Source organism: Terrapene carolina, unplaced genomic scaffold (assembly GCF_002925995.2).
Source record: "Terrapene carolina triunguis isolate 2854851 unplaced genomic scaffold, T_m_triunguis-2.0 Scaffold57, whole genome shotgun sequence".
Lineage (NCBI taxonomy): Eukaryota > Metazoa > Chordata > Testudines > Emydidae > Terrapene > Terrapene triunguis.
In genome coordinates this window covers 734,582-746,906 of record NW_020664408.1, presented here as the reverse complement: position 1 = coordinate 746,906, position 12,325 = coordinate 734,582, and the positions used below count along the sequence as shown (strand labels likewise).

Here is a 12,325-nt window from a genome sequence, read left to right as displayed (position 1 = left end):
AAGGCAGAGACTTGCACGGATTTTAAGTGGCTAGCAGAATAGGTAAAAGCTCATATGGCATTTAAACATAGCTTGTCACTGCCAAGTTTCCATGTATAAAATGTCAAATGCACCTTTTAAACATGATATCTTAGTACATGCCCACCTTCTTTGTAAGTGGCCAGGGAGAGAGCTTTTCATGTCGGTATGAGTTTTATTGTATACAGCTCTGTATAATTGTTATAGTAACTGATCTAATGACAATCTCCTTATAGGCCTCAAATTTTGGCTCTCATACATGGTGTCTTATTAAAGAGGAGTGAGAGTGATGGAGCTAAACTGGTGCTTTTAAGTCTCTCATAGCTGTACTGTCTCAGAAAATGCTTGTGCATCTTGAAGCCTCCTGGACAATTGATTGCTTTAATGTAAACATTCCAGTCCTTGGAGCTTAGAAGTAGGTCGGAGGTGGTGAGTGAAAAAGGGAGGGTGAGTGGTTTGGAGATACAAGGGAGTGGCCTCCATTTCTAGATTGAGATAAATAGCAAGGTGGATAGCATTCAGAATGATTGTTCTGACTTTGTTCCCAGGAGGCTTATTGAAATTTGTGCTAGGGCAGGAATTCTGGTGCTCATGTAATTTTACCTCTGATTATGAGATCAGATTCAGCTAATTAATCTGCAGGTGTGAAAGGGTAGATTTTGGTGGTGTTTGTTAAAATATATCTCCAGGTACCATGTCTCAGTTTAGCAGCGGGAGGTAAGTTCAGTAGTGGACCCTACTTTAGTGACAGTGTTAAATCCTAGACCTCAGAGCAAACACTATTGTGCCCTATGCTCAGCATTTCTGTGTGGGCTGGCTTTCCTGAATGAAACTGAGATATCCTGCATTAAAGGACTTTAGCAGAAGGGTCATCCAGTGGTCTCATTGAGAATCATAGAAATGTAGGGCTGAAAGGGACCTCAAAAGGTCATCTAACCATCCCCAATGCTGAAGCAAGGCCAAGTATACCTAGACCATCCCTGACAGGATTCCACAATCTCCCTTGGTAACCTATTCCAGGATTTAACTACCCGTATAGCTAGAAAGTTTTTTCCTAATATATAACCTACATCTTCCTTGCTGCAGATTAAGCCAATTACTTCTTGTCTACCTTAAGTGGATGTGGAGAACAGTTGATTGCCTTCCTTTTTAAAACAGCCCTTAACATATTTGGAATCTCCCTCCACCCCCCGTCTTCTTTTCTGAAGACTAAACACACCCAGTTTCTTTAACCTTTCCTCATAAGTCAGAGTCTCTAAATCTTTTATTTTTGCTGCTCTCCTCTGGATTTTCTCCAATTTGTCAGAATCTTCCTTGATGTGTGGGGCCCAAACCTGAACACAATACTCCAGGTGAGGCCTCACCAGTGCCAAGTGGAGTGGAATAATTGTCTCCTGTGTCATAGATACGACTCTCCTGTTAATGCACCCTAGAACACTATTAGCCTTTTTGACAACTTCATGTTATTGGCTCACATTCAATTTGTGATTCACTGTCGCCCTGAGATACTGTTCAACAGTATTACAGTCTTGCCATTTATTGCCCATTTTTTATTTGTGCATTTGATTTTACCTTCCTAAGTGTAGTAACTTGCATTTGTCTTTACTGAATTTCATTTGTTGATTTCAGACCAATTCTCCAATTTAACCAAGGTCCTTTTGAATTCTATTCCTGTGGTCCAAAGTCTTGTCGCTACTCCCAGTTTAGTGTCATAAGTATACTCTCCACCCTAGTATGCAAGTCATTAATGAAAATATTGATTAGTACCAGACCCATGGACAGACCCCTGCAGGATCCCATTATATATATCCTTCCACTTTGACAGTGAACTGTTTATAACTAGTCTTTGAATTCATATTTTCAACCAGTTGTGCACCCACTTTATAGAAATTGCATCTAGACCACATTTCCCTAGTTTGCTTATGAGACTGTCATGTGGGACTGTATCAAAAGGTTGGCTAATATCAAGAGAAATCACATCTACTGCTTCCTCCCATCCACTGGACCAGTAACTCTGTCAAAGAAGGAAATTAGCTTGGTTTGACATGATTTGTTCTCGACAAATCTGTGTTGGCTATTATTTATCACTCTGTTATCCTTTAGGTGCTTACAAATTGATTGTTTAATAATTTGTTCCATTATCTTTCCAGATATCAAAATTAGGCTACAATTGCCCAGGTCCTCTTTGTTCCCCCTTTTTAAAGACAGGTACTATGTTTGCCCTTCTCTGATCCTCTGGGACCTCACCTGTCCTCCATGAGTTCTTGAAGATAATTGCTAACAGTTCTGAGATTGCTTCAGCTAGTTCCTTAAGTGCCCTAGGGTGAAATTTATCAGGCTCTGCTGACTTGAATACATCTAATTTACCTAATATTTTTAATTTACCCAATCTAATTATCTAAGTAATTTATCTAATTTATCTGACCCTTGTGGTCCATCCTAACCTTATGAGTCTATGGGCTGGTCTATACTTAGCTGCTAGTTCGGCGGCTGGGGATCGAACTTCCAGGTTCGATTTATCGCGTCTGGTCTGGACGCGATAAATCGAACCAGGAAGTGCTCGCCGTCGACTGCGGTACTCCAGCTCAACAAGAGGAGTACCGCGGAGTCGACGGGGAGCCTGCCTGCCCCGTGTGGACCGCGTCTGAACCGCGGTAAGTTCGAAGTAAGGTATGTCGACTTCAGCTACGTTATTCACGTAGCTGAAGTTGCGTACCTTACTTCGACTTGGGGGGTTAGTGTAGACCAGGCCTATGAATTTGTTCCTTTCCTATTCTGGTTTGTATTTCTTCCCCCTTGTGGTTAATATTAATTGTGCTTAGCATCTGATCACAATAAACTTTTTAGTGAAGACTGACATAAAATAGACATTAAACATTTCAAACTTCTTGATGTCATCAGTTATTAGCTCTCCTTCCCCACTAAGTAATGGATTGACACTTTTCTTCATCTTTCTCTTGCTCCTACTGTATTTACAGAAACTTTTCTTATTGTCTTTTATGTCCCTTGCCAGATGTCATTTTGTGCCTTAACCTTTTTGATTTTTGTCCCTACATGCTTGTGCTGTTCTTTTGTACTTCTCCTTGGCAATACAGCCATGTTTCCACTTTTTGTAGGATGCCTTTTTGATTTTTCATGTCATTAAAGAGCTCCTGATGCAACCATATTGGCCTCTTACTATTCTTCCTATCTTTCCTTTGGATCAGGATAGATTGCTGTTGTGCCTTAAATATTGTCTCCTTGAGAAAACGGCCAGCTCTCCTGAACTTTTTTATCTGTTAGATTTTCTTCCCATGGGATCTTTGTACCATGGGAGGTACAAGTAGGTTAAAGTCTGCCTTTTTGAAGTCCATTGTACTTATTCTGCTGCTCTCACTTCCTCCTTTCCTTAGAATCGTGACGCCTATAATTTCATGATCACTTTCACCCAAGCTGCCTTCCACTTCAGATTCACAATCAATTCCTTCCTGTTAGAATGAAGTCTAAAATGGCTGACCCCCCGGTTACTTCCTCCACCTTCTAAAACAAGAAGTTGTCCCCAGATAGTCCAAGCATTTATTGGACCTTTTGTGTTTTGCCATATTGCTTTTCCAACAGATGTCTGGCTAAAGTCCCCCATTATTACTGTGTCTTGTGTTTTGGATGTTTCAGTTATTTGTTCTGGAAATGCCTCCACCACCACCACCACCTCCTGATTTGGTGGTCTATAGTAGACCCATATCATGATGTCATCTCTGTCTTCTCCCCTTTTACCTATACTCAGAGACTTTCAACTGGTTTTACTTTCTTCACTTTTTGGACCTCAGAACAAATGAATATATTCATCTTGATGTGTAATGCAGCATGTCTTTCTTTTTGTCCTGTCCAGAAAAACTAAACCCTTCTGTACCAATATTCCAGTCATGAGATTTATCTCACCAAGTTTCAGTGATGCCAATAGAGGATTTGAAGTGGACAACATAGTACCGGAGTTGGGTCTTTATGGCTCAGGGCTGTCCTTTTGATTCCCTTCAGATTTTCTGTACATATCTGAAGACAGAACGTAGTCCTTGGCAAAGCTGAGAGCTGCCATTATCTGTAGAGTGTTTCTGAAGCACCAAGTAGGCATATCGGTTAAGTCCAGAAGAAAACAACAAATTTTACGTACCTATGTTCTGCACTTGAGTTTTGGTGTGATGCTCATAGTGTGAATCTAATAGTATGAATTTGAGATTCTAAGCACCTCAAGCGCCTTGTTCAGCTGGGGGTGCTGACCACATCCGTAAACCAGGCCATAACCTCTTTCTGAGATGTTCCCCATGGGTAAGGCTGTTCCATATAAGTGTATAACGGATGTAGAGTAAACCAAAATCTTCTAACTGAACAAGAGCATGCCATTGCTCACATTGAAGCATTCGCACATTCATAGACCAAGCCTACCTTTTCCCTGGCTTCAGTTTTACTCATTTATCTACCACACATTTCCTGTTATCCAGAGGGTGAAAAAAAACTTTACACAAAAATGCTTTCCCTTATTTAAGAGTTCAGTTTAACCCTCATTTAATAGTAATAAGGCCTAGTGTTGGTATAGAAAGACCAGCATTTCTTGATCCTGCTGCAATGCCATAAAACTACCATTCTGGCTATTGAGAAGCTGATCAGAAAACTGCTATAAAAGAGTGGTGGACTTGGTAACTCTATGTGTGAGATACTTTATATATAAATATACTATACAGTATAATATTCTACAGTACAAATCCAAAACAGTAGCACTAGTGGAAGATGATGAGGTTTGGACCATTAATGTGGAATATTTGAGTGCTTTTATGTAAGGGTTTTTCTCCAATATGGTGTATCTGTACTATCCCCAGTGACATCCATAGATATGCTTTTTTTTGTATTGAGCTAAAAGTAAATTTATTCAATGTACTGTGGGAAAATATTACTTGAGAATGTTCCCATTCTTTCTCTTTAAGATATTTGATCTTTCTACTAGTGTACTGATTCCTTGGGAAAAGAAGATAACCTAGAGATTAATATAAGTTTCTGAAAGCCAGTTATTTTCTACAAGTGCACATCTGGCTCAGACATTTCTCGGAGACTATAACATTAATTCTGCCAGGGCATTTCTCAGCTGTGCTAAGAAATGGCATACCACCCATTCAAAGCCACTTTTTTCAAATGTTTATCTGGAAAATAGCTGTTGCCTACATAAGGGGTTGCAGTTCCTTGCTTGTAATGCTTACATCTAACTAATGGCAACATCTGGCCTGCAAAATCATTTATTGTGATTGATGATTCATGATCTACAAAGGACCCAGTTTGACTGTCACATCCCAGGCTGAATTTACAGGGCAGGGAGTAAGACAAATGTCTTTTTTACTTGAAAATTGAGCAAATCTGTTATGGATCAGTTTAACTAGAGCAAGTTGTAGAAGTCCACTATGCTATTATTTTTAATAAGGTCACTTGTCAGAGTAGTAATGCACTTGTAAGTCACTATATTTGTATAGTTTGCCTGCTGAATTGAGGCACTCTAGAATGTGTGTCTTTTGTTTTGTCTACCTGTATCTGTAACAAGTAACATCAAGTTGACTGAGCCCCTGTTAAAGAGAAATACTGCATAGTGGAGGACAGAGCAGCCCCACGCTCCCGAGAGTGGGGGGGAAGAGGGTGCTAAGCCCTTCCCCAGGGCCTGTTGTGGAGCCTGCAGGTTTGGGGCATGAACAGGCTGGAAATCGCTTCCCACCACCACCACCGTTCCAGAGCTTAGCCGAGAGGCAGAGAGGCTTCCTTGTGTCAGTGCTGAGCAGGGCTTTGGCACATGCAGGGCTCAGCTCCTCCTGGCCAGTGCCCTGGGCTGGAGGGTCTTGGGCTTTCCCGGGCGCCGGCCCAACCAGAGGCAGTGGGGGAAGGAAGGAGCCTGCTGGCCAGGCTGTTGGTGAGCTGAGCGCTCTGACCAGGGGGTGGTTCTCTGCACAGCGCTGGGAGCAGGACGTGCCCTGCGGGGAGGGGGGGGCAAAGCAGGGAGAGGATAGTGAGAGGGGAAGCACATAAAGGGCTGCTGGGTGGGCAGCAGAGGCAACATGTAACCGCCTGGCGCCTGCCCACACTCACCAGCCACCGCAGTTCACAGCACGCAGCCAGTGCCAGTTGGAAACGGGACAGGGGGGCCCAGCTGGCTGAGAGCGGGCACACAGCGGGGGCTGCTCTGAAGGACCAGCAGGGGGAGCAGCCAGCCCCGCACACCCATTCCCATCATTAGCCACTGGATTCCCCCCCCACACACACACACACACACTCACCGCTGGTGGGCGACTGGCTGGTGAGCAGGGATCTAGCCAGCACCAGGACCCATCAGTACTGATGGGGGGGGGACAGAAAATAAGGGACAATTTGCCCGTTTTTAAGAAAAAGTCAGGACACCTGCAGGAGGGCTTAAATACAGGACGGTCCCTTTAAAAAACAGATGTCTGGTCACCCTAATGTACAGCCAACCACGTTGCCTTTGTCCTTTTACTTATTTAGGCTGGTATTTTTAGTGGAACCTAATTCCCATAAGATCCTCTAAAAATTCCAGTTTTCTTTCTTTCTTTTCTGAATCACAGCTTCTTGGAAACAAAAACGAAATAACAGGGGCATGTTTGAAAATAGAGTGGGGTTTTCATGTATTATCTGGCATCTTCACAAATGTCAGGAATGCACTTAGTATGTCAGAAGGTTAGAATTGATGGTGTTTCAAAAGCTGTTATTCATACAAGTGAATCCCTCCCCAAGGAATCTGATTTTAAACAAATAAAACATTCTTTTAACAGAATAAAAGATAAATCTAGGATGTTGCACTGGTTTCACTGATACCGGCTATGCAGACCTTTTGTGGCAAGGTTGCAATTTTCAGACCAGGTGGAAATGTGGCTTTTGCATTTAGGAGATGTGTGAATAAATCTCTCAGGAGATTACAAATCATTCCTCTGTGTCAGGAATGCAGAGGGAAAATGTCAGCATCAGTGTGTGTATATGAATATATTAAAGCTGGTGGGAAAACTCCAATTTTATTTCCATGATAAACTTCTAGCAAAATTATTTTTATTTGAAATATTACATGGAAATAATATTGGAACATGTTTAATGTTTTTGTGGAAAATTTAGACTTGAAATCAAGGAACAAAAATCTCACTTGAAAATGAAACAAAAATAAGTGTGTGTGTGTGTGTGTGTGTGTGTGTGAGAGAGAGAGAGAGAGAGAGAGAAAAGATATTGGGTGACAAATGAGATGTCACATCCCTTCCAGCCACTTTTTATTGTTTTTCTTTTATGACAAGTATTTCCTCATGAGGAAATAGCAAGCTAAGTGTATTTTGTTTCAGTTTAGCAACTCCTTTCACTTTAGGAGATAGATAGGTTCTGCCTCACTGAAATAATGTCACAAGCTATCTTCTTACAGATCAAACTTGATTTTGAGTGGTGTGTTGGAGGGGGTGGTAGTAAAGGAACCTATCTAATGCTTTTACTTGATCACCTTGCTTTCAGATTTCACATATAAGAGACTGTCTCAAAATCTGATCAGAGAGGGAAAAATTGTTTTTCCTCAAATGGCTCTCTCTTTAACTTCCTTTTCATTTAATAAGGTGAGGAGAGGGGATCCTCTGTGAAAAATCTCCTAGCTGAAAGGAGGTCCTACATACAGAACAAGGCAGAACAAGCAGCTTGGAATATATCCCTTTAATTCTGACCCAGTTTGGATTCTGTCCCGATGTTGATAATTTCCTAGTAACATTAATCTAATAAAAAGCAACAGAGGGTCCTGTGGCACCTTTAAGACTAACAGAAGTATAGGGAGCATAAGCTTTCGTGGGTAAGAACCTCACTTCTTCAGATGCAAGCCTATTAATCTAATAGCATCCCTTGGCAAAATCCCTAGGGAATCATCAGGTTCTTACCTCTCTTCTGGTTGTAGGCTCATATACTGAACAACAGAGACTTGGCTTTTGTGAGGATAAACTTTAAACAAACAAACCCACTGAATACTGCTCTGAATTCAGTTACCGTAGCATTTCGAGAATTCTGCGTGCCAAGGCTAGGGTTAGGAGCAAACACCAAAGAAAGTAGCTCAAACTTAATGAAAATGGAAATTAGATGAGAGGAAAGTGAAGCTACTCATCCTTGAAGATTGCTTGTTAGTCTCAACTATACTCCTTGGTATTAGATACAAAATATATAGCTGCAGATTGGTATGCATTCATTTTTTAATATAATAGGTTCTTGAGGTTTGCTTCACTGCCAGCATTGTAAATATACTAAGAAATTGTTTATCTATTGCCTTCCCTTCTCTCATCCCGAAGATGTTAAGCCACTTAAGGTTTCCTAGCATATTACATTAGCTCCAACACAGAAATATTCATTTGGAACTCTAATAGCAGTGTGTAACAGATTTCTTGTGTGGAATATGCTTTTCAGTGATAGAGAATTTAATTTGCTAACAGAGCTCTTTAGCTATTGCTTCCTTTTGCTATAATCCTATATAAACCGCATTAGTCTTTGGAGAGTTCTTGGTTCTCAGTTACTGACCACAAAGACTATATTATAGGGACTAATTTTAATGTAATATCAATGTAGCGAGTGGTTCATATGAACATATTTGTCTTTTTTTTTTTCCAATCCTTTGCATTCAAGAATCTCTTGCAGTCATAGTCCACTAAAATCACTTAAAGTTCCCATATGATTAACGAAATCTAGGTGCAAGGTTTAAAACAAAACACAGATGCATATGAGAGAACACACACTGCTGAACTCGAATTAATGTGCAAATTAGACACAATTAACTTAGGTCTAAACAGAGACTGGGAATGGTTGGGTCATTACACTAATTGAATTTTTTTTCCCCCATGTTAAGTTCTCCTCACACCTTCTATGGGTCATCTCGATTATCACTTCAAAGTTTTTTCTTCTGCTGCTACTGATAGCGCATCTCAATTGATTGGCCTCTTACAATTGGTATGCGTACTTCTACCTTTTCATGTTCTCTGTATGTATAAATATCTTCTGTCTGTGTGTTTCACTCTATGCATCTGAAGAAGTGAGCTGTAGCCCACGAAAGCTTATGCTGAAATAAATTTGTTAGTCTCTAAGGTGCCACAAGTACTCCTGTTCTCTTTACGCACATTTGAGAATCCATTCCTCCTTCCCTTAGCTGCCAAGACCTGCATTGAGGATTCTTCTCCATTTTACTTGCAGCAATGGATGATATCTCAGATGCCTAGAAGATTGTAGGGGGAAGTTCTATTTCCAGTGTTTGTGAGGCCAACCATTGCAGTGAAAACAGAATCCCTGGTGCTGTTCTTGACAGAAAGCAAAAGTCCTCCATAGTTTGTAACTCACTCATACTGTATATTGTGGGCACTTAAACGCTTTCAACACTTTTTGTAAAGCTTTGCTGTTCACCTTTAAAAGCAAGCATTCATTGTTGAAATGGGCTGCAACATGTGGCACAGAAGTTGTGGCCTTGGTTATGTGAGGGCAAAATGGGTCTATCATTAGATGCAGGTTCTCCTGTTGTCTTTTCTCCCAATCTCTCTTCCTTCTACTCTCTTGGCAGGCTAGTTCCTTCACTGTCATTTTTAATCAAGGGAAGAGACCAGAATTTAGGTCAGACTAGATCACAGTGGTCCCTTCTGGCCTTGGAATTTATGAATCAACTGCTCATTCAAAGCCGGAAAACATGGTAGTGTTTTGATAGAGGATGTTGTCAGTAAGGGATATCAATCTTCACTACATTATGGATGTGGAAAGTCTATGCCCAGGTGCGCCTATGTGTGGTGCAGATATACATATGTTCTGCCTCTATAAACGCACATGCATGTTTGAAGAATCAATAACCCGTTGGTGTGAGATTTGTCAACCTCTATTTTTCTTTCATCAATTAAATGTACTGAATTATCTTACACAATTTAAAAAAAAATAATTAAAAAGAGTTTGGTATGAAGAATTTTTTTCTCCTTTTTCCTCCTCCCCTGCAAAATATTTGCCTGAGATCTGAAGGTCGTTCAAGTGGGTTGGAGGTTTGGTTTTCAGATTTCCTCCACCCACACCCAAAGTAACAAACTAACTTTTTTGGTAAAATGAATCAAAAACTAGTGTATCAGCTCCACATAGGATAATAGTATTGTCAGCTGTTAGGCATTGTAATCCATAAAAAAAGTTCTGCATGCAGTAGAATGTAGTCAATCATATTTTTATATTTCATATTTTTGTCAGTAACATATTTGTCTTTTTAAATTAAGCAGTATTAAAATAGATGTTGCTGCACTTTGGTAAAAAGCTGTAGTATTATGTAACGGTAGTGGCAGCATTTCAGCAGATGGTAAAGTGATTCTTCTATATTTCAGAAACAGGATCATTGGTATTCGGGTCCTTTGGGGATGAGGGGTGTAGTATAAATGTAGGTCATTATTATTTATTTAACTGCATATAATAAATCTACTGTTATATGTGAAATCAAGGAGAGAAGGATGGAGTTGAACCCCACATAAAGTTTAGTACTAAATACCAACTATAGTACAGGGCAAAAGCATTAGAAATAAACTCTAGGCCTTATACAGTTTATATGCATTATATTTTAATTGGGGTCTCACTCGTCAGAGGTAGGAATGTTTCTTCCTATAAAAATATCCATTTGCTCAATGATCTCATTGTGACACAGAGACCCATAGGTTGTTCACTGCTCAGTGTTAGCAATTCTTGTCAGGCCTGACATACTCACTACACCTAACACACTGTTGTCATAATCTGTGTCTGAGGTGTCATGTAAGATATCATATGCAAAGTGGTAACACGCTGGTCCTGAAAATCATTGTGTGGTGTATGTATGGGTTGTGTACAAAGAGTTATTATGTTCTTAAACTGTGTTTGGCAAGCAGCACAGTCTGCCCTAGACAAAGGAACGTGTATTTGCTTGTCTGACCATCCAGCTCATCAGGAAGAAACAATGAAGGGACATTTACATAAAAGGTGAATGAAGCCATCAATCTAGTGATGGGGGAGATAGTCTCTTAATTATCACGATGGGGGGGAGGAGACTGCAAAGATTGACATAGCATCAGCTCCCTGATAGACACAGCAAGCTGAGCCCCTGGGGGCGCTTCCTGCCTCTTGAAGCAAGGTCAATGAGCTTTGGGACGACATAAGTAAAAGCTATTACTTAAGGGCTTCATGGGGCCAGAGCTCTGGCTCCTTCAACCAATGGGGTTGAAGTCTCTGGGAACTGAGTTTAGGTGAGAAATCAGCCAGGGCAAAGATTGTAACTTGCTGAAATTGTTTTACAATTAGAAGCGTATTTGTTTGCTTGCAACCCTTTCTATCTTTATTCCTTATACTTGGTATCACTTAATCCTATGTCCTTTTGTTAAATACCTTTGTTTTACTTTTACTATAAACCAGTTCAGTGCTGTGATTGAACTAAGAGTGTTTCTCAAACCCCAGTTAAATTAATGAGCTGCAGTGTATTGTCTCTTTAATGGAGCAATGAACTGAATGATTTCTGGGAGTGTTCCACAAGGGCTGGACACTGAAGGGCAGGTGGTTTTGAGGAAATTTGTGACTGGGAGGGTGTGGGGGTCATTTTGAAAAAAGTAACTGGGTAGTGGAAGCCAGGGTGTGACCTGCATGCTTATAAATAGCTCTTGGTGTCAGGGCTGTGAGCCACAGCATTTAAGGCACCCAGAGTTGGAAGGCAGGTGGCGACACAAGCCCTTACTGGTCTGGGTTGAATCCCAGAGCATCACACACCTAACTCCTAAGTTTTTAGTAAGAGGGGCTAAATGGGGTAATGGCGAAAAGATAGTGACAGCAGATGGGTGGGTGTATTTGCTTCACAAACTAGAACAACGTTGTTTCTGTAGGGATACGCTCTGTCTGAAACCCTTCCAGAAATAGGCTGATTGCTGATCCCATGGTCTCAAAACCTTTTCAGCTTAAAGCAGAAAAGAGAAGGAATTCTCTGAAAATGTTCCTCTTAGGGGTATTCTTTTGAGTTGTATCCTAAGTAAGTATTCCATCATCATTTAAAATTGGAAGGTACTGAGAATTTCTTTGCAGTGATTGAGTTTTCTCTTCCTTATTGAAATAAATTGTGTATATATAGTATTAATGTTTTCAAAAGGTTTAGTGAGAATGAATGACTGACTGCCTCTTGGAAGACTGTTCAGTATTTTAGCAGGAAATTGGATCTGCTATAATATGTCAAAATAAATAAATAGACCAAAGTGTTCAGACTTGGGTGTCAGGCACCTAACTCAACATTTAGGCACAGAAATGAGTGGCCGGAGTTTCC

General features: G+C 40.6%; 1 protein-coding gene across 1 annotated transcript in view; it reads left to right on the top strand.

Annotated features, from left to right (window-relative positions):
• Positions 1-12,325, top strand: part of LOC113407926 (solute carrier family 22 member 23-like) — a 176,748-nt gene that overhangs the window by 84,274 nt on the left and 80,149 nt on the right. The window lies entirely within an intron of this gene.